Source organism: Triticum urartu, chromosome 7 (assembly GCF_003073215.2).
Source record: "Triticum urartu cultivar G1812 chromosome 7, Tu2.1, whole genome shotgun sequence".
Lineage (NCBI taxonomy): Eukaryota > Viridiplantae > Streptophyta > Magnoliopsida > Poales > Poaceae > Triticum > Triticum urartu.
In genome coordinates this window covers 565,749,056-565,770,826 of record NC_053028.1, presented here as the reverse complement: position 1 = coordinate 565,770,826, position 21,771 = coordinate 565,749,056, and positions in this window count along the sequence as shown.

The following is a 21,771-nucleotide window of genomic DNA, read 5'->3' as shown; positions in this document are numbered from 1 at the left end:
CCACTGCCCAACCGGCGCTCCCCCCATTGTGATAGGGGAAATTCATCGAAGTTCCTGGTTCCTTCTCATCCTCCAGCCAGATGTTGTCTCTCAGGAAGCAGAAATAACCACCAGACAGCTCAATTGAAGCAGATTGCAAGCCTAATTTTAATCTTCTGCAGGTTTGGGGGAGAGGTAAGGTAGGGGATCCATCTGCTCCGGCTCTGGTGGCGTGCTGGTGGGCAGGAGTCCAGTCAAGCATTCCCATGTCGCAGCACGGCGTGGATCTCCTGAATTCAGTTCTCCTTTCTCCCATCGAACGAATGCAATCGGCGGCTCACTGGGATGGGGCATCCTGTGCTTCTCCGAGAAATCTCCTTCGAAGTAGATCCGCAGGGCTAGATTCAGCAGCTCCCAATCCACATGATCCTTGCACATCCGAGCATACATGCGCCAGTGAGAGAACATATTCGGTCCCTCCTCGGCTTCCTCCCTCGCAGCTTCCTCCTCTGCTTCCCTCCATTCGCGCGTGCACTGGGTCCAGGAGAGAGCGTCGTCGTGGATCCGCATTGCTCGCTCCCTCCATCTCCTCCCTCGAGTCTCCCGCAGCACCGCCCGTGCGACGGAGTCGAGTGGCTGGAGCATCCGCGGGAAGGCTTTGTAGACATGTGGGAGATGCATCTTGTACATCTGCCTGTCTTCCATCCATTCCCCCGTGGATATGGCTGGCGACTCCATGGGGTGTGCGAGCGGACTTGCTGAGGGGGGCAGGCGCGCCCGGAGTCAGGAGGCGGGGGGTGGCGGCGAGATCTATTTGCCAATTACTCCCTCCTTTTCGGTTTATAGGGCTCAATTCAAAAATCTCACCAACCAAGGTAGATGATGAATGGTGGAATACTTTTTGTAGTTTGCAAAAGCACCTCATTAATGCACTTGTTTTCCTCAAAAATTATGTTTATCAATGCATAAATTGCAATGCATGCATGCATAAAGTACATGCATTGGTCAATTTTCTCTTAATACTTGCATGCAATGATTTAATGCACCTTGGAATCTGAACATGTGATGGAAAACAACCAAATTGAGCCTTATAAAATGGAAAAACTAAAATTTTGAGATAAGCCCTATAAACCGAAAAGGAGGGAGTATGTGAACTAAACAGTCAACACATAAAATAATTTAAATATATATAATATAGTTAGAAGGGAAACATAAGTTGGACCTGGCGTTCCTATTCTTATATAGAAAAATAGAACAGACCTCTGCGTTTTCTTCGAAAAATACATAAATTGGGTTGCCAAAAATAAAACCTCGGATGGGAGGTGCATAGGCTGGTCGATACATGATGGCCCTAAGAAAATACAAACAGGCCTATGGACCTCCCATCCGAGGTCGTGGGCTGCGCATGTTAAAAATGAAAGCCTAGAAAGGGCAGCCCAAAACCACGTCCAACACTTGCCAAAACTCCGTCCCTCGTTTTCTCTGTGTTTCACACACTCGACATTGTGTGGGCATTTTGACTATGCATCATATGAGGATGTGCTATGCATGAATGTTGATCAGCATGATGTTAACTGGCTGGTAGTTCCATTTTCGACCATGAATAAAACTTCCAACATGGTGTTAACCCTGTTTGAAAAGGCCGTGTTAATATAAATGCTCTGCCTCTGAAAGTTGCAGTTTCTTATCTGAAACTGAACTTGCAGTTTCTTATCTGAAACTGAAACTTGAAGTTTCTTCTCTGAGAATCACATTGTTTGCACTTTTATACTCCTATGAAACTACATTTTTTTAAGTGCTAAAAATAGATCTCTAGAATTCATAAAATACTTTATATGCTCAATACTGCAAATCTGAAATTCAAAAGACATTCATATCTGAAAGTACTCTCAAAATACACAACACAAAACACAATTCACAACCTGCAAATACTGACAACCCTAAGCTCCTCCTGACAATTCACAACCTGCACGACTATTGGGCTGGGGGGCAGCCCCCTCCTATTCCTCGGTGGAAGACAGCCGCCCCGTGAGACGATGTGAACAGCGAGGGAGACGATGGCAGGGAAGCGTCATCGGGCCAACTGCTTTTCTCCTCTTGCAGTTGGGTTCGGTCGACGAAGACTCCACCGGCTCGCTCTGGTAGGACACCCTCACAAACGGCACCCTGTAGATGCTCGATCCTTCAATCTCTGGTGGATGCTCCATCTGGGATCGATACTCCCACCACCGCTCCCTCACGATCGGATTCGGTGAATCTGTTTGCTCCATGGCCGAGAGGAGCAGCTCTATGTACTTCGGCGCGACTCCCTCCAGGAATATTGCCGCCTTTTCGCTCTGTTGCAGATATTTGGCCGGTTGTCAAACCAAGACTGTATCTCCAACATCCTAGCTAGCTTCACAGGGTCGCCATCTGCGATCCTCACGTATCGGTTGTACTCCTCCATCGACCTACTTCTCCACAGCACCTTCACTCACCGGCGGTGGTTTTTGAATGGAAGAGGAGAGGAGCAGCGCTGGTTTTGGATTAGAACGGGAGAGGGGTGATGCTGGTTTTGGACTGGAACCGGAGAGGAGGGGCGGTGGTTTTGAAATGGAAGAGGAGAGGAGCGGCGCTGCATTTAGATTGGAACAGGAGAGGAGCGGTGGTGGTTTAAGAGGAGAAGAGCGGAAGAGCGGCGCTGGTCTTGGAAGTATTTTTTTGTTGTTTCGCGTATTTTGGGTCAAAGTTTGACCACGTATTGCATTTGACAAGCAAAATGTGAATGCAAGTCACCAAAAATTGTATCGTTTGGTTCGTATCTGAATGTACTTTCAAATTATACTCCCTCCATTTTTGTATACAAGGCCACAAACTCATATTACAGGTACCAAGGTAAAAATCAATGCTATGTTTAAGTCAATGTTGCAAGCTAGCTTGTCACCTGCTACGTCTTGAGCTTGCGTTGGTTTTCCCCGAAGAGGAAGGGATGATCCAGCAGAGTAGCGTAAGTATTTCCCTCAGTTTTTGAGAACCAAGGTGTCAATCCAGTAGGAGGCTACACTCAAGTCCCTCGTACCTGCACAAAACGATAGCTACTCGCAACCAACGGGATTAGGGGTTGTCAATCCCTTCACGGTCACTTACGAGAGTGAGATCTGATAGATATAATATTTTTGGTATAGAGATGCAAAGTGAAAAGTAAAAGCAAAGTAAAAAAGCAAAGCAAGATTAAAGTGATGGAGATTGATATGATGAGAATAGACCCCGGGGCCATAGGTTTCACTGGTGGCTTCTCTCAAGAGCATAAGTATTCTACGGTGAGTGAACATATTACTATTGAGAAATTGACAGAATTGAGCATAGTTATGAGAATATCTAGGCATGATCATGTATATAGGAATCATGTCCGTGACAAGTAGACCGAAACGATTCTGCATCTACTACTACTACTCCACTCATCGACCGCTATCCACCATGCATCTAGAGTATTAAGTTAAAAACATAGTAACGCCTTAAGCAAGATGACATGATGTAGAGAGGTAAATTCATGCAATATGAAATAAACCCCATCTTGTTATCCTCGATGGCAACGATGCAATACGTGCCTTGCTGCCCCTTCTGTAACTGGGAAAGGACACCGCAAGATCGAACCCAAAGGTAAGCACTTCTCCCATGGCAAGAACTACCAATCTAGTTGGCCAAACCAAACGGATAATTCGAAGAGACTTGCAAAGATAACCAATCATACATAAAAGAATTCAGAGAAGATTCAAATATTATTCATACATAGACTTGATCATAAACCCACAATTCATCGATCTCAACAAACACACCGCAAAAATAAGATTACATCGAATAGATCTCCACAAGAGAGGGGGAGAACTTTGTATTGAGATCCAAAAAGAGAGAAGAAGACATCTAGCTACTAACTATGGACCCGAAGGTCTGAGGTAAACTACTCACACTTCATCGGAGAGGCTATGATGATGTAGAAGCCCTCCGTGATGACGGCCCTCTCCGACGGAGCTCCAGAACAGGCCCCAAGATGGGATCTCATGGATACAGAAAGTTGTGGTGTTGGAATTAGGTTTTTGGCTCCTGTTCTGATCATTTGGGGTACATAGGTATATATAGAAGGAAGGAGTATGTTGGTGGAGCTTCAAGGGGCCCACGAGGCAGGGGGCGTGCCCCCACCCTCGTGACCGCCTCTCTGATGCCTTGGCGTAGGGTCCAAGTCTCCTGGATCACGTTCGGTGAGAAAATCCTGTTCCCGAAGGTTTCATTCCGTTTGGACTCCGTTTGATATTCCGTTTCTTCGAAACACTGAAATAGGCAAAAAAACAGCAATTCTGGGCTGGGCCTCCGGTTAATAGGTTAGTCCCAAAAATAATATAAAAGTGGAAAATAAAGCCCAATATAGTCCAAAAGAGTAGATAATATAGCATGGAGCAATCAAAAATTATAGATACGTTGGAGACGTATCAGGCATCCCCAAGCTTAATTCCTGCTCGTTCTCGAGTAGGTAAATGACAAAAAGAGAATTTTTTATACAGAGTGCTACTTGGCATAATTTCAATGCAAATCTTCTTAATTGTGATATGAATATTCAGATTCGAAAGATTCAAGACAAAAGTATATATTGACATAAAAATAATAATACTTTAAGCATACTAACAAAGCAATTATGTCTTCTCAAAATAACATGGCCAAAGAAAGTTATCCCTACAAAATCATATAGTCTGTCTATGCTCTATCTTCACCACACAAAGTATTTAAATCATGCACAACCCTGATGACAAGCCAAGCAATTGTTTCATACTCTAACTTTTTCAAAACTTTTTCAATCTTCACGCAATACATGAGCGTGAGCCATGGATATAACACTATAGGTGGAATAGAATGGTGGTTGTGGAGAAGACAAAAAGGAGAAGATAGTCTCACATCAACTAGGCATATCAACGGGCTATGGAGATGCCCATTAATAGATATCAATGTGAGTGAGTAGGGATTGCCATGCAACGGATGCACTAGAGCTATAAGTATATGAAAGCTCAAAAAGAAACTAAGTGGGTGTGCATCCAACTTGCTTGCTCATGAAGACCTAGGAGAATTTGAGGAAGCCCATCATTGGAATATACAAGCCAAGTTCTATAATGAAAGATTCCCACTAGTATATGAAAGTGATAACATGAGAGACTCTCTACTATGAAGATCATGGTGCTACTTTCAAGCACAAGTGTGGTAAGAGGATAGTAACATTGTCCCTTCTCTCTTTTTCTCTCATTTTTTATTTGGGCCTTTTCTCTTTTTTATGGCCTCTTTTTTATTTGGGCTTCTTTGGCCTCTTTTTTTCGTCCGGAGTCTCATCCCGACTTAATGGGGGAATCATAGTCTCCATCATTCTTTCCTCACTTGGGACAATGCTCTAAAAATGATGATCGTCACACTTTTATTTTTCTTACAACTCAACAATTACAACTCGATACTTAGAACAAAATATGACTCTATATGAATGCCTCCGGTGGTGTACCGGGATATGCAATATGACAGTGATGAATGTGTCATGAACGGAACGGTGGAAAGTTGCATGGCAATATATCTCGGAATGGCTATGGAAATGCCATAATAGGTAGGTATGGTGGCTGTTTTGAGGAAGGTATATGGTAGGTGTATGATACCGGCGAAAAGTGCACGGTATTAGAGAGGCTAGCAAATGTGGAAGGGTGAGAGTGCGTATAATCCATGGACTCAACATTAGTCATAAAGAACTCATATACTTATTGCAAAAATCTAGAAGTTATCAAAGCAAAGTATTACGCGCATGCTCCTAGGGGGATAGATTGGTAGGAAAAGACCACCGCTCATCCCCGACCGCCACTCATAAGGAAGACAATCAATAAATAAATCATGCTCCGACTTCATCACATAATGGTTCACCATACGTGCATGCTACGGGAATCACAAACTTTAACACAAGTATTCTTTAAATTCACAACTACTCAACTAGCATGACTTTAATATGATCACCTCCATATCTCAAAACAATTATCATGCTTCAATCTTTTCTTAGTATTCAACACACTCAAAAGAAAGTTTCACAAATCTTGAATACCAAGCATATTATTATTAAGAAAATTACCATGCTATTAAGAGACTCTCAAAATAATTTAAGTGAAGCATGAGAGATCAATAGTTTCTTTAAAACAAATCCACCACCATGCTCTAAAAGGTCTAAGTGAAGCACATAGAGCAAAATTATAACGCTCAAAAGATATAAGTGAAGCACATAGAGCAAAACTACATAGCTCAAAAGATATAAGTGAAGCACATAGAGTATTCTATCAAATTTTAATTCATGTATGGCTCTCTAAAAAGGTGTGTACAGCAAGGATGATTGTGGCATACTAATACACAAATACACAAATAATACAAGATACTCCAAGTAAAACACATATCATGTTGGTGAATAAAAATATAGCTCCAAGTAAATTACCGATGGAAGTGGACGAAAGAGGGGATGCCTTCCGGGGCATCCCCAAGCTTTGACTTTTTGGTGTCCTTGGAGTATCTTGGGGGTGCCATGGGCATCCCCAAGCTTAGTCTCTTGCCACTCCTTGTTCCATAATCCATCAAAAGAATTCACCCAAAACTTGAAAACTTCACAACACAAAACTTAAAGTAGAAAACTCGTGAGCTCCGTTAGCGAAAGAAAACAAAATACCACTTCAAGGTACTGTAATGAACTCATTCTTTATTTATATGGGTGTTAAACCTACTGTATTCCAACTTCTCTATGGATTATAAACTATTTTACTAGTCATAGATTCATCAAAATAAGCAAACAACACACGAAAAACAGAATCTGTCAAAAACAGAACAGTCTGTAGTAATCTGTAGCTAGCGCAAGATCTGGAACCCCAAAAATTCTAAAATAAATTGCTGGACGTGAGGAATTTATATATTAATCATTTTCAAAAAGAATTAACTAAATAGAGCTCTTCAAATAAAAATGACAGCAGTTCTGGTGAGCGCTAAAGTTTCTGTTTTTCACAGCAAGTTCAATAAGACTTTCCCCAAGTCTTCCCAACTGTCCTACTTGGCACAAACACTAATTAAACACAAAAAACACAACCAAAACAGAGGATAAATAATTTATTTCTTACTCAGAAGGATCAAAAAGCAAGGAATAAAAATAAAATTGGGTTGCCTCCCAACAAGCGCTATCATTTAACGCCCCAAGCTAGGCATAAAAGCGAGGATAGATCTAGGTATTGCTATCTTTGGTAGGCAATCCATAAGTGGATCTCATGATAGTTTCATATGGCAATTTTATTTTATTTCTTGGAAATTGTTCCATGCCCTTTTTTAATGGAAATTGAAATCTAATATTCCCTTCCTTCATATCAATAATCGCACCAACCGTTCTAAGGAAAGGTCTACCAAGAATAATAGGGCAAGAAGGATTGCAATCTATATCAAGAACAATGAAATCTACGGGCGCATAATTCCTATTTGCAACAATAAGAACATCATTAATCCTTCCCATTGGTTTCTTAATAGTAGAATCCGCAAGATGCAAGTTTAGAGAGCAATCATCAAAATCGCGGAAATCTAGCAAATCACACAAAGTCTTGGGAATAGTGGAGACACTAGCACCCAAATAACACAAAGCATAAAACTCATGATCTTTAATTTTAGTTTTAATAGTTGGTTCCCACTCATCATAGAGTTTTCTAGGGATAGAAATTTCAACTCAAGTTTTTCTTCATAAGATTGCATCAAGGCATCAACAATATGTTCGGTGAAGGCTTTATTTTGACTATAAGCATGTGGAGAATTTAGCACGGATTGCAACAAGGAAATACAATCAATTAAAGAGAAACTTTCATAATTAAATTCCTTGAAATCCAATATAGTGGGTTTAGCAACATCTAGATTTTTATTTCTTTCAATACCACTTTCATCAATTTCATCATAAAGATCTAAATACTCCGAATTTTTAGAACGCCTTCTAGGTAGAGGAAGATCATATTCAGTTTCATCAAGATTCATATTGCAAAACAAAGATTTAATAGGAGACACATCAATAACTTTTAGATCTTCATCTTGATTTTCATAGGAATTGGAAGAACACGCTTTAATAAAGGCATCTTTGGAAGCACGCATCATAGCGATTCTTTCCTTGCACTCATCAATGGAAATTCTCATGGCTTTGAGAGACTCATTGATATCATGCTTAGGAGGAATAGATCTAAGATTTAAAGAATCAACCTCAAGAGAAATTCTATCAACGTTCCTAGCCAAATCATCAACTTTAAGCAATTTCTCTTCAAGCAAAGCATTAAAATTCTTTTGTGAATTCATAAACTCTTTAACACTATTCTCAAATTCAGAGGTCGTCTTATTATAATTTCCATAAGAGTTATTGTAGGAATTTCCATAATTATTAGAAGGATTACTAGGGTATGGCCTAGGATTAAAATTCCCTCTATAAGCATTGTTACCAAAATTATTCCTACCAACAAAATTCACATCCGTAGATTCATTGTTATTCTCAATCAAAGTATACAAAGGCATATCGTTAGGATCAGAAGAAACACTCTTAGTAGCAAATAATTTCATAAGTTCATCCATCTTTCCACTCAACACATTGATTTCTTCTATCGCATGCACTTTTTTATTAGAAGACCTTTCAGTATGCCATTGAGAATAATTAACCTTAATATTATCTAGGAGTTTAGTAGCATCTCCTAAAGTGATTTCCATAAAAGTGCCTCCCGCGGCCGAATCTAAAAGATTTCTAGAAGCAAAATTCAATCCGGCATAAAATTTTTGTATAATCATCCACAAATTCAAACCATGAGTAGGGCAATTACGTATCATTAATTTCATTCTCTCCCAAGCTTGTGCAACATGTTCATGATCAAGTTGCTTAAAATTCATAATATCGTTTCTAAGAGAGATGATCTTAGCGGGAGGGAAATACTTAGAGATAAAAGCATCTTTGCACTTGTTCCAAGAATCAATACTATTCTTAGGCAAAGACGAAAACCAAGTTTTAGCACGATCTCTAAGCGAAAAAGGAAATAGCTTCAATTTAACGACATCATTATCGACATCTTTTTTCTTTTGCGATTCACATAAATCAACAAAACTATTCAGATGAGTAGCGGCATCTTCACTAGGAAGGCCGGCGAATTGATCTTTCATAACAAGATTCAACAAAGCAGTATTGATTTCACAAGATTCAGTATTGGCAAGAGGAGCAATCAGAGTGCTAAGGAAATCATTATTATTGGTATTGGTGAAGTCACACAATTTGGTAGTATCTTGAGCCATCGCGACAAACAAGCAATCTAACACACGAGCAAACAAAAAGGCAAGTGGGCAAAAGAGGCAAATAGAGAGGGAGGATAGAGAGAGAGAGGGCGAATAAAATGGCAAGGGTGAAGTGGGGCAGAGGAAAATGAGAGGCAAATGGCAAATAATGTAATGCGAGAGATAGGGATTGTGATGGGTACTTGGTATGTTGACTTTTTGCGTAGACTCCCCGGCAACGGCGCCAGAAATCCTTCTTGCTACGTCTTGAGCTTGCGTTGGTTTTCCCCGAACAGGAAGGGATGATGCAGCAGAGTAGTGTAAGTATTTCCCTCAGTTTTTGAGAACCAAGGTATCAATCCAGTAGGAGGCCATGCTCAAGTCCCTCGTACCTGCACAAAACGATAGCTACTCGTAACCAACGCGATTAGGGGTTGTCAATCCCTTCACGGTCACTTACGAGAGTGAGATCTGATAGATATAATATTTTTGGTATAGAGATGCAAAGTGAAAAGCAAAAGCAAAGCAAGATTAAAGTGATGGAGATTGATATGATGAGAATAGACCCGGGGGCCATAGGTTTCACTAGTGGCTTCTCTCAAGAGCATAAGTATTCTACGGTAGGTGAACAAATTACTATTGAGCAATTGACAGAATTGAGCATAGTTGTGAGAATATCTAGGCATGATCATGTATATAGGCATCACGTCCGTGACAAGTAGACCGAAATGAATCTGCATCTACTACTATTACTCCACTCATCGACCGCTATCCAGCATGCATCTAGAGTATTAAGTTAAAAACAGAGTAACGCCTTGAGCAAGATGACATGATGTAGAGACATAAATTCATGCAATATGAAATAAACCCCATCTTGTTATCCTTGATGGCAACGATGCAATACGTGCCTTGCTTCCCGTTTCTGTAACTGGGAAAGGACACCGCAAGATCGAACCCAAAGCTAAGCACTTCTCCCATGGCAAGAACTACCAATCTAGTTGGCCAAACCAAACGGATAATTCGAAGAGACTTGCAAAGATAACCAATCATACATAAAAGAATTCAGAGAAGATTCAAATATTATTCATACATAGACTTGATCATAAACCCACAATTCATCGATCTCAACAAACACACCGCAAAAATAAGATTACATCGAATAGATCTCCACAAGAGAGGGGGAGAACTTTGTATTGAGATCCAAAAAGAGAGAAGAAGCCATCTAGCTACTAACTATGGACCCGAAGGTCTGAGGTAAACTACTCACACTTCATCGTAGAGGCTATGATGATGTAGAAGCCCTCCGTGATGACGGCCCTCTCCGGCGGAGCTTCGGAACAGGCCCCAAGATGGGATCGCGTGGATACAGAAAGTTGCGGCGGTGGAATTAGGTTTTTGGCTCTTGTTCTGATCGTTTGGGGGTACATAGGTATATATAGGAGGAAGGAGTACGTCGGTGGAGCTTCAAGGGGCCCACGAGGCAGGGGGCGCGCCCTGGGGGGGCGCCCCCCATCCTCGTGACCGCCTCTCTGATGCCTTGGCGTAGGGTCCAAGTCTCCTGAATCATGTTCGGTGAGAAAATCACGTTCCCGAAGGTTTCATTTCGTTTGGACTCCGTTTGATATTCCGTTTCTTCGAAACACTGAAATAGGCAAAAAACAGCAATTCTGGGCTGGGCCTCCGGTTAATAGGTTAGTCCCAAAAATAATATAAAAGTGGAAAATAAAGCCCAATATAGTCCAAAACAGTAGATAATATGGCATGGAGCAATCAAAAATTATAGATACGTTGGAGACGTATCATCACCTTGATTGTCGTGTTAATTAATGTGGTTTTTCTCTCCCAAGCACAACAAGACAACCCTCTTACTCCTCATTGGTTGATTAATGTTGGGAATGCAAGCTAACCTTCTCACTCCCGCATGCACACAAGGGATATTAATGTCCTCGGGTGCTAGTACGAGGCAAACGCCATCAATTTTTCCTCGATTAATGTTAGTGGCCATGTATAGTTGCAAATTGTAATTTTGATAGTGGCCTTGTATACAACGTATAACATATATTTTATGTGCGAAAATCATGGTCAATTATGACCCAGAATAAAAGGGAGACTAGTTAATGTGGGGTCGCTTTCTTAATTGAAGGGTAAATGTATTTTGATTTCGATCTAGTCAGAGCGCGCCGGCCCTCTCGTCCAATCCTAAATTGTTGTCGCACGCTCCTCTCCCTCTTCTCCATTGCAAAACCACCTCCTCTCCACTCCATCATCTCCATTCCAAAACCATCGTCTCGCCTCTCCCTCTTCTCTATTGCAAGACCACCGTCTCGCCTCTGTTTCTAGATGATTTGCTCCATGGCGTGGGCGCAATCCATGGATACAAAATTAGTATATTGTATACTATTTAAAAATCGAGGGCGGGGCTTTTCCTGCGCGGTAGGCGGCGGGGCAGTTCCGCCTACTCAGTTCGACAGAGACGCGAGAAGACGAGGGAGTAGGCTGCTGCAAATGTAGGGCTGTGTCATTTGACAGCGAGTTACTGCTGGACAGGTGGGGCCCCGTGATTTGACTTGCCATTATAATTTTAACTGCGGCGCTACGACCGGCGTGAGTGTCCCAGATTCCTGACCACCTCCATACAGGTGCCTCTCCCAATGCTCCACCATGTAGTAGAGGCTGGCTCTTGCATGAGAGCCCACTTCTCCACTTTTTCCTTGCCTCTCTTTCCTCCACATATGAAAAAATGGCATGTAAAGCGCACTATTGTACTTACTTTTACTTTCTCCTACAGGTGCTTAAGCTTGCCACATAGGCATAAAGTCTGATGTGGCAAGTTAATCAAGAAGTGAGAGACTAGTTTGGTGACCCAAGGAAGAAACAGTGCTAAACGCGTGTACCTAGGTGAAAAGACAATTTTGAGTCTATAGCTAATTAAATGAAGCAAACTTAGCAACACCATTTCATTGGAAGAGGTCACTCCTTGGCAAATGTAATAAATACACGCGCTTAGCAATGTTTCTTCCTTGAGTACGAAGAAAGAGATAGAGAGGAGTAAAAAATACACTTATAGCCAACCTTGTTGTAGTATGAGTGACTAAGTGATGACTATGTATGACATGCCAACATCAGATAGCCTAATGCACCGTGTTAAATCTCCAAGGGCGCGACCGCGCGAGCGACGCGACGGTCGTGGTAGGCGCGACCATGATACGGGCTGCTGGCAACCCTTGGATCTGAGATCAAACGGTCGCATGCTAAGTTGCTAAAAATTTGCAAAATAACCCTCCAGGATAGGATATTCACCCATAGGTCTAGAATCACGCCATGCAAACCGTTCGATCTCAGATCCAAGGGCTCTCGGAAGCCCGTCTCATAGGAGAATGGAAAGCCACTACCCTGCCGTTCGCACGCTGGCAGTTTGCTCCTACTCGTCCCCGCACGTCCTTTAATACTATGGCGGTTCGCTCCTAGTCGTCCTGTCCATTCACATTACGGCAGTTCCACTAATCCTAACCCTCCTCCCAAATCCATGGCATCCCAAATCTCCACGATCGGCGGTGAGTACAAGGTTAGAACCATCACCAGCGATGAGTTCGATGTCATCTACACCCGTTCTTCCGCGACGGTGAAAGGATGCCTTTCTCGCTTCAGACGCATGTTCGAAAACTCAGATGATGAGTGGGTCGCTGGGCTAGATGTTGAGTACACCACAGTCCTGGAACGAGAGAAGGATCTAAAGGGCGAAGAGAGGAAGAAGCCCGCCGTGATCCAGGTTTGCGTACATAACGTTTGCTTGGTCTACCACATATGCCATGCCGACGTTGAGTGCCAGGATTTTAAGAACTTCCTCGAGAGCAACCTAGTCAAATTCGTTATTGTAGACTTTGGTAACAACAAAGAAGTCCTGCGTCAGATAGGCCTCGTTGTAGGTAACACCTTCTACCTCCATAAGAATCGGCTGGTGTCCTCTCATCAGCCTTCAATGCTGACCCTGGTAGGAGCCATGGTTCATCCTTCGTATGGTAAACTGGAGAAACCTCATTACACGTTTCATCGTCATGCATGGCAGCGGAATGTACTAGATATAGACCACATCCACTACGCTGCAATGGATGGCTACCTTTGCTTCAATATCTACAAGAGTTGGATGAAGAGCAACAGCCAAGTGTGCGGTTCAAGCAAAGAAGTATCGGCCAAGAGGAAGAGGGACAAGGACGAAGTCGAGGATGTGGACGAGGACTCCGAGTAAGGTGGAAGTGTTGTTGCTCATGGTGGTTCTAATGCAGTGTCTACCGGAATAGTTGCAAAGTTTAATTTCAGGTGTGCTTAATTTAATTTGAGGGGTGTGTTGTGTTGAGCCCCCAGCAGAACTATGTTATGTTTCTTCTTGTTACTTTAACTCTTCAGTACGTACATACTAGTATTTCTTACATTTCATCTTTTAGTTGGTAGAGTACTACCACTCGTTTCTTCACATTATATACGTACAATATATATGGCCAACATCATATAGCCAGCAGTTTAGTTGTCAAAGAATTTCAGGGTGCTTAGTTTTGTCAATAAATGCTCATTAACTCCTCTCCTTTAACACAAGCGAGTTCTGGAATGGAGGGTTTGGAGGATAATAAATGCTCACTAACTTGATTTTAGCCTTTTTAGTATTTGGATCCAAGCATGGGTGAGGCTAGCATGTTTTAGTCCCACTACTTTTAGTCATGGGACTAAAACGTATCCAAGCACCCTCTTAGTTTTATTTGAGGGGTGGGTTGTGCTGGACACCATTATTGTGACTAGCCTTTTTAATAGTACTATATGCATAATTTGGCGATGAGCGCTCTCTATATGTACCACCTTTTTTTTAATTTCAAGTTTTGCTCCATGGCGCAATCCATTGATACTACTGCTGTACAAAAGTATACATTTTAAAAGGCTAGATGGTGGGGCAGTCTAGCTTGGTCGGTTTCACGAGAGGCGAGGGCCTTTGTGATTTGACGGCTCATTACTGCTGGAAGGCGGGGCCTTGTGATTTGACTGCTCGTATAAATGCCCCGACGACCTGATCGAGGAGGAGCAAAGAACCGTGCGGTATACTCAAGTTTTCCACTGGAGTAGTACTGCGACGGAGGAGCACGAAACACGGCAGCCCAGTGCCATATGGCAATAAAAAATGATCTAATTTGCTAGTCATCTCATTGTTAGCATTTTTCTATTCATTCCCTCAAAAAAAACATTGTTCTATTCATGCCTCGCAGAGAACGTGACACATGCCGCGAAACACCCGAAGCAAAATATGAAACACATGAGCAAAAGAAGAAGGAAGATTATCACCCCAAATGATCTAATTCGCCGCGGAGTCGTAACTTCTTCTTCATCGCCTCCACGACCTCCATCTCCTTGCGCGTCTCCTCCGCAATCTTCATCATTGTGTCCATGACGCGGCATTTCTCGACGCGAGCCTTCATCATCTGTTCCAGGGCCATATTACGTACCTTGACAGCATCCGGGTGCTCGATGCGGAGCTTCGCCAACTCTTCCTTCTGTTCCATGGCGAGGGCCTGCGGCATCTTCATCGAGGAACTACTATTCTCATGCAGCTTCTTCCAGCCGGCGTTCTTCTCCTTCAATAGGTTGATCTTGTGGCAAAGCTTCGCATTGTTATCCCGAAGTCGCAGGATTTCGCCGGTCGCCTTCTTCTCCGAGGCAATGCTCTTCTTCAGCAGCATCACCAAGCCGGCGGTCAACTCCCCCTGCTGATTGAGCTCAGCGGGCATGTCATCGAGGCTCTCCTTCAGCAACTCCATCAAGCCTTGGATGAACTCCTTCTGCTTATTGAGCTGATCGGGCATGCCGTCGAGGGATAACGACTCTAGCTCCGCCGGCTCGGCATGTTCGCCTCTGCGGCTAGGGCGCTCCTGGGAGCCATCGCCTGCCCGTGAGAGATCTTTTGAGGTCTTTGCATGGCGGCAAGCCCTCTCTTTTTTTCCCGCAGCCTTGGTTGTTGCTCCCTTGTTACGAGTAGTTCTCAACCTAGAGCTCTGCTCACCGGCCATGGCAACGACGGACGAAGAAGAAGCACTTATGAGGAGGAAAGGTAGAGTGATTTTTGGTTAGGTAGTTCCCGTTTTTATAACCTAAGTACTAGCACTAGTACTAATACTTGCATAGTGGGAACACGTTCAGGTTTGGTACATACTACTAGTAGGTGTGAGCAGGCTTTCGAACGTGATGGAAACAAGGTAAAGATTAATTGATGGTTTTGGTTTCGAGGCCCGAAACGGCTCCCAATGAGTTTAGCGGAACATAAATTTCAAGTACTACACTGCTCAAATGCGTAAATATTATGTTACTGTCAAAAATTGGCACAAAATACAAAGGAGACCAATGGAAGTACTACTAGCAACCCACGATTTAACTACTCGCATGCGCGGAGTGGATTAATAATGTCTTTCTTCCGCCCTCACGTCCACTCAATTTTCATGCGCTCTATTAATTGACCATCAATGAAGTGAACGACTTTACACACGTCAAATTATCACATGGCGTGGATCTTGGTACAAAATTGCGTCCGCCCGTGTACTCGCGTGTGCGTGCGAGGAATGAGTGCGTGCATGGCGTGCATGCACATCTTCGCTTCGTGCATGTACCGCAAGTATGGCTCAGGGAGGACGAGTACATTCTTCTGGAACCAGCAGCACGTCACTATGATCAATCCACGCAAGGAGGTCGCGACAACGCCTACATATGTGCCACGTGGCTTCATGAACTGTAAGAGAGACACTGTGTAGCGTGCCATTGGGATTCTAATTTACGTGTTTTGCACATACTCGAAGTACTAGTAAGGTACACGTGCATTGCATGCATCAGATTTTGCAACCAAATTATGAATAAATACCACACTATAGCATGTAAGCTCTGAGTCATATATGCCTGATGTAGGCCTTTGTTTAATTCTTATAGTTCATCTCATTCAAAATCAATTAGTTTTTATAAAAATCTAAGAACGCGGGAATAGGAAAAACATGGGATTATAGTGGAATGTCGTCTTGAATCCTACAGGATTGTACGAGTGTTTGATTGTGCATAGAAAAAACGCAGAATTCTTTCAAAGAGGTTTGAGTGGATGGGATGTTTCCTATGAAATCTAGTGCAAATGAATCATATGGAAAAATTCCTATGGTTTACAATCCTACGAATCAAACAACCAAGATAGGAAAAATTCCTAATGATTAGAATCCTCCAAAATTCCTTTGAGAATCCTTTGAATCAAAGAAGCCCTTAATCTATTTTATGATTCATGGAATTGTGCATTGTAAAGCATAAAGTAAAAACAAATAATGGCAATTCCCCCAGAAAAAAGTTTGGGCAGTTATGATACGGAAGATTCTAGAACAAAAGAGAACCACTGTTGTTTTGAGGTTTGTGCATTATGCTTAAGTTCAACCATGGAGTCTGCTATTTTGTACATGTGGCAAAATCCGGTGGGGGGCTAGAAGATGGTGCGAGGGGCCGAGTGGAGGGAGACTATGAAGGAATGCACAAGTGCGAGATCGATATTTAGAGAGAGGGGGTGAACACGTGTGCTGATGCGCGCAGTGGCGGAGCCATGAAAAATAAATGAGCTAGGGGCCAAGCATTGCTAATCCTTTACGAGGAGGGTCAATTCATGAACTTAAACCATTTTAGCAGCAATTATCTAATGATCACATTCATATTAGCCTTGATATATAGTGATGTTAGGGGGGGAGAGGGCAGGGCCCTTACTGCCCCCTGTCTTTGCCATTGTGCACGCGTCTGAGAGATGAAGCATAAGGCATGGATGATGAGAGGGGGACGTTGGATACATAATTAATGTGGGTGTATTAGCTATATATGTTAATCCTATATAGAGAGGTATAGATTGATCGATGTGGACGTGGGAAAGAGGGTGAGACCTCACTGGATATATCGATTGATCAGTTTGTGTGGAAAACTATGAAAGACCTCGCTATATACACACATACATAAAGGAACATCGATCGTTGCGCATGCACGTGTGAGAGAATAAAGAATGCCCGATATGATGGAGAGGGGGATGTGTGTTGGTGTGTGCCTTCATGGGAGACCGACCTGAAGAAAAAGATTGCATGCGTGCGATGGATAATGCCGACTGGTAGTCTGTGTGCATGCATGCACGAGAGAAAGTTAGTGGTACAATTATAAAGAGAAGACTACTGTGTGGGTGTAAAAGAATAGCTGAATAGGTGAGGTCACAATCAATGTAAAGTTGAATTCAAATATTTGAATAAGAGATCCTGATGTTTGAAACCCATGCATGCATGAATATAACGGAGATCTGCGCGGTGTGGTTTGGAAACGAGCATGTTGTAATGTATACACATTGAACAAGGTCAGACTGATTTGAATTTGAGATACCGACGGCAGACATCATTTGGCCACGTCGCATCCGTGCATGGACACACTATTCTAATTGGAGATGATGGGCGGCTTTTGCATCACATATCTATATCTATACCCATATATATATATATATTATATTATATTTTTTATATTGTGTGCGGGTAACTTTAACTTTGAAAGATGGTCGTTGGATGAGGCGAATCTGATGGTCCAAAGATGGCAAATTTGAGCACTACTGGCCATTGGATATCATCTAGATTCCACCAGATTTCGCCACATGTATAATCTAGAAGACTCCATGGTTGAACTTAAGCATAATGCACAAACATCAAAACACAAGCACTTCTTATTTGTTCTAGAATCTTCCATATCAGAATTGCCCAAATGTTTTTCTACATGATTTGCCATTATTTGTTTTAACTTTATGTCTTACGACGCACAATTCCATGAATCTTAAAATAGATTAGCTTTCTTATAAAAACTAGATGATTTTGAATGAAATGAACTATAAGAATTAAACGAACATCTACATCATGCATATATGACTCAAAGCTTGCATGCTATAATGTGGTATTTATTCATAATTTGGTTCCCAAATCTCATGCGTGCAATGCACGTGTACCTTACTCTAGTCTAAATGGTGTTTGTGTGTGTGTGTTGTGCGTGTTGAGGTGCAAATTGTCTTTTTTTGGGTACACGTTAAGCTTGTTCTTTCGAAATTTCAAGCCATGCCTTGTTATGCCGAAAATTCAAGCTAGCGTCTCTGTCTATCGTGCTGCAAAACTCCCGCCTCTTCAACCCGCGCCTTGTTAGCCCGAAATATTTAAGATATATCTTTGTCTCGTTGTGCTCCGACAACTCCCTCCATCTCAACCCGCGCCTTGCTATTCCAAAATTACAACGCGCGTGAAAACTCCCACCTCCTGTGAAATCCCGACACGTGAAATGCCCGTGGTACCCCTGAACCGAAAGAACCGCCTCAAATCGGTGGGGGTACTTTCGTAACTTACCCCACATTTCGGACAAGCGCGTCTCTAAGCCATGGTTTCCCACTGCCATCCCACCCGCCCACCCATTCATACACCAAGGCCGCGAAAACCCGCGACAAAACCCCACACCCTGCTCTGTCCGCCACCCAGCCGAAGCCTCTTCCCCGATGACGTCGTCCACAGCAACACCTCGACGTCCCTCATCCACTATACCGGATGAGGATCCGTCATCGATCTCATCGTCCCACCGGTTCAGCCACCCCGTCCTCCACCTCCAAGGAGCTGCCCCGACGTTCCCCTCGTCTTTCGCGCCACCTCCTTTCCCACACCGCCGTCTTCACCTGCACCACCGGAAGAGCATCATCATCACCGTTTCCTCGGATGAAGCTACGGTTGTACACTAATCGCCGCATTTTCTTCTTGATTCGATCTCACGGTGCTGCCGGCGCTCGGTCCCGAGCCGACACGGCGCGGCTCCATCCACAGCGGCGTCGCCAGCCACTTCCTCCACGGCGTCGCTCCCTCGGTGGTGACGTCCACATTAGTAGGACCTGCTGCTGCTTTAGCTCTCGCTTGTGCTGCTGCTCTGCTCTTACTCTCGGTCCCCTGCTTGGTCTGCTCTTGCTATTGCTCTTGCTCGCGCTTCTGCTCTCGCTCTTGCTCTTGCTTGCGATGCTGCTCCGATTTAGCTACACTTCACTCCGATGCCGCCGGGGTAAAGGAAGAACCAGCCGCAGCGGGGAGGGGGGCTCGCCGGAGAGGTACCCCACTATCTATCTTAGGGTTCAGGATGGGGGCGGTGGTCGCCGGCGGTGGCGGGGCGGTGGCTTGGGGATCGCCGGAGAAAAAGCTCGGCACGGGGGGCCTAGAGGGATGGCCGGGGCGGCGGCGGACCGGCAGTGGGGAGTATTTTCGGGGCGGACGGGGCGGCGCACCGCCGGCCGCGAGCGGCGGGGGGCTGCTGTTTGGCCGGCTCAGGGAGGGGTGGAGGTTGAAGATGAACCGCAGGCCCTTGATTTCGTATCCAACGGCTACAAAATTGACTGACCAGAGATGGAAAAGTCAGTCGACCGACGTGTAGCCTCACCTTGCTAGTGAGTTCAGTTTCGATAGCAAAATTCAGTTTCGACAGCAAAATTTAGTTTCAACAGTTAAGTTCAGTTTCGACAGTTAAGTTCAGTTTTGACAGTTAAATTCAGTTTTGACACTTAAGTTCAGAGATGATCGGCTGATGTATTTTACATCTAGCACTTTGTGGTTATGTATTTTACGTCATGTATTGGAGATGCTATTAGAATTCCACTCGGGTTAACGTTATTCGTTCTCTCTCTTGTCCTGCTTCAGCCTCGGTGTCGTACAACTCACCGGAGCTACTCCAACGATGAAACCCTCCATCACAGCGGAGCAGTACCTCGGGCTCCATCTCCAGACGCCTAAGATCTTATTCCCCTCCTCCAACAGCCAAGTCAGCCGGAGCATCCTCACCGGCCAACCCAATCACGCTGAGATCGACATGGCTTGGCCAAAGAGGTTGTACACTTGTTGCATCTCTTTTTTACTCTACATGTTATATATATATATATTGTCCACTGAGCACTCGTAGTAACGGGAAATACGATTATTTTATCCTACTATATGACAAGAAGTGAGGTACCAGGCAACTTAGCTATCCATGATGGACTCTCTTGAACGCCATCATTATTTATCTCTGCGCGTTTGAGCTGTCATTTGTCGATGGGCCTGGGAGTTGAGCTAGTATGGCAGTGGCCTGTGTCCAAAGTAATAGAAGTAGCACAAAAACATTTTTTAGTGTAGGATTTTCCTTGCTCAAGCCTACCTACTAGAATCGCCAGTGCTTGAAAGGAAAAGTGAATGAAAAACATCGAAATTGGAAAGTTTCCTATGGTACTACTTTTCATGAATTTGGTGCAAAGGAATGGAGTAAAGGAAAATTGTAGGATTTGTTCCTTTAGTGTCTCCTTGAAAGAAAAATCATAGGAATTCTAATTTCCACTTCTCCTCCTTTTCATATTCCTATTCATCAAGCACAAGACTAAGAGATAGTAGCATAATAGCATTATAACCGTACATTTTCTTATGGTTTGACTTAATCTCACCATGCTTTTTTTCATCCTGTGATCTTCCAATTGTTGTGAATGAAACACCCAGATTGGCAGAAATCCTGTGTTTTTAAATTCTTTGTTTTGCACGTGCATTCCTATCCTATTCCTGTCTATTTCCTATCCCAACATTGTTAGAATCCTCAAATTCAAACAAGCCCTTACTCAATTACTTCTGTTACAAATATGTGTCAAAGAAAACCTTGTGTGGTTTGTCCTGCTCCTGCGGCGATGTGTTCCACCCCAGCTCAGCTGCTCCAACGACGGAAGGGTTCACCACAACAGGGATCCGCTCTCCAGACTGTCTTTCGCCGCCTCAGATCTTCTTCCCTGCCGCCGACAGCCACGGCAACTGCATTACCATCATCAACTGAGCAGATGACCTTGAGGACTACACGGGTCTGCAAGAGAGGACGCACTCTTCTGTGTCTGCTTACGTTATGCGTCGCTTAATATGATGACATGCTACATTATCATCGTGTTCACCTATTAGACTCCGAGTCAGGTCCAAACTAATGTTGAAACTTGAGTTTTTAAATGGTTGTGGGGTACATATTGGGGCAGCAATCAGTACTATCTGTCTACTATCTGGTTAATCTCCGTGTCTACTATGAGTTTCATGTTGGGTGCAAACAAACATTAAAGGAGCCATTATCTGTATTTTTTAACTAAAGCTATTATCTGCCTGCTATCATTGGTTTTGGGTCTATCCATAGTTTGCTACCATCACTCTGGATTTGTGCATGCACTCCTTACATAATCTCACTATGTTTTATTCCTATGCATGCAGTTATTGTACACAATGGAACTGATCATGTAGAGCAAAAGAGACGAGCCTTGTGTGGCAATAAAATTTCATGCAGACATCATTCCATGGTGGGCGCAAAGGCAGCCCCCCTCCACCCATTTCAGATCGTAATCAAGAGGAAGATAACTGTTATGAGGGGGATTGAGAAGGAGAAGACCACTCCTATTTACCCCATGAGGTC